This window comes from Ictidomys tridecemlineatus, chromosome 13 (genome assembly GCF_052094955.1).
Source record: "Ictidomys tridecemlineatus isolate mIctTri1 chromosome 13, mIctTri1.hap1, whole genome shotgun sequence".
Classification (NCBI taxonomy): Eukaryota; Metazoa; Chordata; class Mammalia; order Rodentia; family Sciuridae; genus Ictidomys; species Ictidomys tridecemlineatus.
Window position 1 is genome coordinate 62,990,851 of NC_135489.1, and position 5,411 is coordinate 62,996,261.

The 5,411-nt window shown below is 40.7% G+C and overlaps 1 long non-coding RNA gene and 1 pseudogene across 1 annotated transcript; both read right to left on the reverse strand.

Moving 5' to 3' along the window:
* Positions 1-660: 660 nt before the first annotated feature.
* Positions 661-2,041, reverse strand: LOC144370138 (ornithine decarboxylase pseudogene; annotated as a pseudogene).
* A 1,951-nt stretch (positions 2,042-3,992) lies between these two features.
* On the reverse strand, positions 3,993-5,008 carry LOC144370139 (uncharacterized). Its single transcript, XR_013430077.1, has 2 exons — positions 4,705-5,008; positions 3,993-4,217 (listed from the first exon to the last, which is right to left on the reverse strand). It is a non-coding gene; the product is annotated as an uncharacterized LOC144370139 (long non-coding RNA).
* Between the last annotated feature and the right edge of the window lie 403 nt (positions 5,009-5,411).

Consider the following 5,411-nt stretch of genomic DNA (forward strand, 5'->3'; position numbering starts at 1 on the left):
GTTACATGCATTTATGAACATGTCACAATGAACCTCACTGTTATGTATAACTATAAGGCACTAATAAAAACACCCCAAAACAGGAGAAAAGTTTTATTTTGTCTTATAATTTCAGAGTTTTAATCCATGGTACTTGGCTTCATTGTTTCTGAGCCTGTGATGAGGCAGAATATCATAGTGTGGACGGTGTGACCAAGGAAAACTGCTCACATTATGGAAGCCAGAAAGCAAAGGGCAAAGAAGCTGCTGGAGACAAGATACAGTCTTCCAAGGCATGTTCCCATGGACTCACTTACTCCAACTAGACCCTACTCCCTATGGTCTCCAACTCATTCCAGTAATGCCATCAATTTGTGAATCTATTGGTGGAATAATCAGCCAGTGATGTCAAAGCCTTCATTATCCAACCACTTTCTCTGAATACTGCTTTGTTGGGGACCAAGTATTCAACAGATGAGCCTTAAGGGAACATTCCAGATCCAAACTATAACAAAGAACTTAACAAAGGGCTTAGAGGAAACTTACCCAGAACATGAGAACATATTGATTATCACATTGATTAAAGCTCTTTTATTATTATCAACACATTTGGAGATTCTGATTTTGTTGTCTAAGGGGAAAAAAATGGATACATGGATTTTCTTTAAACACCCTCTAATTTGTTTGAATTTGTTTGTGGCTGAAGCACATAATTGCCCAAATTTCTTTCTTAGATGATACATATGTTCAAAACAGGTCAAAACATTAAGCTTTTGGCCCATTCTACCATTGTTCAAGCTATAAATGCTTGCTGGCAGCTTAGAGGGCCCTATTTAATAGCTTGTTTGAAAAATGAATAAAAATCCATATAAAACAAATATCCAAATAGTTTCCATAGGAACACAGATAAGTGTGACCCCACCTTCTAGTCTTCCATGTTTCTGGCACCTGTGCCAAACCTGCACTTACAAAGACATTTCAAATGTAGCAGTAATTAAGTAACATGGTCCCCCCAGATCCCTTGACTTAAACTAACCTTGCAGTTAACATCTACAGAGTGGCATCTATAGCTACTAGTGGAGGCACACACTGCTGCTTCCAAATGAGATTTCATGCTGTTTTCCTGAGCACAAGGCACAGGCAGAGTGCTGATGTCCTGCTTCTGCAGTATTGGGAAACAATAGTTCTAGATTTGCTGCAAGCATTGTCATGTTGGTCCTGACATCACATAATAGATTGTTTGCCTCTCGAATCCATTGAAAGTAGAAGCAGTGGCAACAGTGTATGAGCCCATGTTTTAAAAAAACATCTAATTGCCCACATGCATTTCAGGCAGGTCACAGTGCTGGACAATCCATTCAAGGCTATCACATATCAGTCCCCTATACTGGATTAATGATACTTCTCATCTGGTTTAGGTCTCTTCTGCAGCAGGGGCTTTATATGTGCATGATCATAAAGGATGCAATTAAATGATCTGTGAATACTCCATCATTCATATAATACTTAAAGGTGTATTTACTTGACTCATATTCATCATCGGAGCCTATCTGTTCCTTTAACATGATTTTTTGGCAATGAGATTATCTGCAAGAGTTAAAGCTGAAGCAATATAATAACTGCCTGGCTCAGCTATGTTCCTCACTCCAGAATCCAACAGAAAGTATTTATCCAGTGCTCGGATGATCACACTGGTAATCTCTTCAAACTTAAGCTTCACATCCTCACATCCAGGAAAGCCTCTACCAATATCAAGCATATACACGCTAAAACCAACCTCAGCTCCCATGTCAAAGACACAGTGGGCATCAGAGATGGCCTGAACTAAGATCTCAGGATCAGTGCACCCACTCCTCACGTGAAAGCTGAAACCAATGACATAAATATTTAATTCTTTAGCTAGTTCCAAAAGAAGTCTGCTGGTTTTGGAGTGTGGCACCAAATTTAACACTGAGGTGACAGACTGCTTTGGAATCATCAGAGCTGATCTGCAAACCAACTTTGCCTTTAGATGCACCCTGGCTACTTTCATCAACTCGACTTCTCAGTCAAAAGTCATCATTTGGGCTCCAATACTGGCAGCACATTTAATTTAAGAAGATTGTTTACAAGGATTTGCATAGGTAATTCTCACTGTGCAGTCTTTCTAGCACAGTCAAATCCTGTCCCAATGGCAGGTAAGATCTTCCCTATGGCTCTGTTATCATTGCATTTGACTGCATGAAAGGGGGTGGCATGAGGAAGAGCTTTTAACCATCTTAGATATTTCTTTAGAATGTCTCCAAGGTCTGCAACATAAAAGGCACCCTTATCATCAGAAGAAGACACTCATTAATTTTGTGGTTCAGAATGTCCTTGACAGTAAAGCCTTCCTCAAGGAAGTGGCAGTGGAACTCTTCATTAGTAAAGCCGTTCACGGATTCTCCATTTGCCTCAGAAATGCAACAAAATGGAAAACTAAGAGATGAAATTTAAAATTTAAAGAAATTATTCCCAGCTTCTTACAAAGGTAATTCTCCAGGATTTCCAAATCCCGTGTCCTTGGACCAGCAGTGGAAATGTTCTGCCCGCCCCCTACCCCCAGAATTCAGCAAGGAGAAGGAGCGCCCAGCTCCTGCACCTGTCAGGGGAGCAGAGGGACACAGATAGGCACAGGAGCACAGAGCTTGGAGGAGCCAAAGGCCTCCAGGAACTTCCCGCCAGCAACACGCTCCAAGACCGCAGCCGGCGCGGCTTGGAGCAGGTGGGTGCCACAAGGTCCCCTCGGCCGGGCTGGCACCGCGAAGACACCTGGGCTCCAGGGAAGTGGCTCGCCAAGTTTACCGCCGTGGTGGGCTCCGCCACCGCGTGTCCTCACCTCTCAAGTGTCCCTGGCAGGCAGAGCAGACGGGTGCTGGCGCGGACCGCTGGACACTTCCCGCCGCTCACTCACCTCAGAGCGCCTGGGCGGCAGGCCCCAATGAGATGCCACAGCCTACCCCTGCTGCAGGGAGCAGGAGTAGGGAGCGGGACTTTGCCTCCCGCCGCCGCCGCTGCACATCTGCAGCCTGGCTCCCCGCCTGCCAGGGTTGCTGGCCCAAGGTGGTTACTAGAAAATTAAGCATATCTTTAGATTTCCTTGTCCTTTTCTAGCATCCTTTGTGGATTTTTTAAATGACAACCTCTTATCTCTGCTGTCATTATTGTGGTTTTTATAGTTCCTGTCTACGAATGTTTAGCAATTCTAGATATTGGCTTATTATCTTTTTTAGATTGATTTATTATCTTTTAGTTTCAAAACACTAAAGTATGCCTCAAATACATTGTACCATGCCCATTAATGTCTCTGGTAACAATTGGTTGTTGATTAAACTTGTATTTTGGTGTGTTTATAATGTTTTCTGGATTCACAGATTGGCTTTGTATTCTCATTTTTCTTCTTTTGACCTTTAGTCTTTCTGGAGTTCAATTCTATATCCAACAAACTGGATAAATAAATTAACAAAAGGGAAAAAAACAAAAAAATCTTCTGTACAAGTCTTCTATAGTAAACCCATGTAGAAGAAAGGCAGGGAGTAGAAAGTCACCATTGGAACCTCATGACAATATTGCTGCTGGCCACATCTATTGACTTACTTTCTTTCAGTAAGCGGATAGAACCAAGGGGGTGCTTAACTGCTGAGCCTCATGCCCAGCTATTTTTATGTTTTATTTAGATAAAACATAAAAATATGTTTCACTAAGTTGCTCAGGGCTTTACTAAGTTGTTGAGTCTGGCTTTGAACTTGTGAACCTCCTTCTTCAGCTTCTGAGCCATTGGGATTACAGGCATGGGCCACCACACCTAGCATGTCTTTTTGTATCATGCTCCCCTGATATAATTGGATGAAGATGGTATATTATCTCAGTGACATTCTTCCAAAAAATCGAAATTCCTCTGCAAACCTCAGTCTATCTTGAGAATAATTTGAGTGACATTTTGCAAACAACCTGACCAATATTTTTCAAAGGGTTAGATTAAAAACAACAAGGAGAAATTTTTAAAATTTTATTTTTAATTGTAGATGGATACAATACTTTTTAAAAATTTATTTATGTGGTGCTGAGAATTGAACCCAGTGCCTCACATGTGCTAGGCAAGAGCTCTGCCACCAAGCCACAACCCCAGCCCCAACCCAGGAGAAATTAATGAGTGGTCAGATTGAAGAAACTTGAGGAGACATGATGACGAAATGCAATGTGGTGTCTTAAGTGGCATCCTGGAACAACAACAAGAAACAAGGCATTAGTGGGAAAATTTAGTAAATGTGAAAGTTTAGCTAATGATGATGCACAGATGTTAATTCTTTGTACTGAAAACAGTACTGTGTGACATAGGAGAGTATGGGTAAAGAATATGTGAGAACTCTCTGTACCATATTTGCAACTTTTCTGCAAACCTAAATTTATTTCAAAAAATTTATTGTTTAAAAAGTCAATACTTTAGATATCATACAAGAAACCTCAGGGGAATTTGCCTTAAAAATGTAGAGGGCATTTTCAAGATTGATAAATTTGACTAAATAATATTTCAACCAAAATTTAGCTAAATAGACAATAGCCCATGCAGGATCCAGGATTTCAGTAGGCCTCCCCTGTGGATCAGATACTGCCAGAGCCTAGCCCTTGGTGCAGGACCACCCCTTCCTACCAGCAGACTACCGGGAGGTAAAGTACAGTGGCCCAGACCCACCCACTCCAACTTACGCAGGTCCCAGACCTAGGATGCAGTAGCATTCATCCAGGGACACCAGCATCATCTGGAAGCCCAACATCAAGTTGCAGTACTGACAATCTGCACAGGTACTACAAGAATATAGGAAAAAAACTGTAATATCTCAGATCCACACTGCAAGAATGGAAGACACATAGACAACATGAAAAAAAAACAAGGAAGGAAAGTGCCCCAAACAAACCAGAATACTATAATAACAGAACCTATGAACAGTAAAGTTGATGAAATATCAGAGAAGGAGTTCAGAAGGTTCATAATTAAAATGTTCTGTGAATTAATGAGCAAATACAAGCAAAAATGGATCACTCCAACAATGAGAGAAGAGAGCAAATACAGGTAGCAAAAGATTACTTCAAGAGAAAGATAGAGACCCTGAAAAAAATAGTCAGAAATTTTTGAAATGAAGGATATAATAAATCAAATAAAAAACTCAATAGAAAGCATAACCAACAGACTAGATAACTTGGAAGAAAGAACATAAGATAATGAAGACAAAATATACAATCTGGAAAATAAAGTTGATCACACAGTGCAGAAAGTGAGGAAACCAAGAACAGAACATCCAAGAATTATGGGACAGCATGAAAAGACCAAATATAAGATTTATTGGGATACAAGAAGGCATAGAGTTTCAAACCAAAGAATGCACAATCTCCTCAATGAGATAATACCAGAAAAT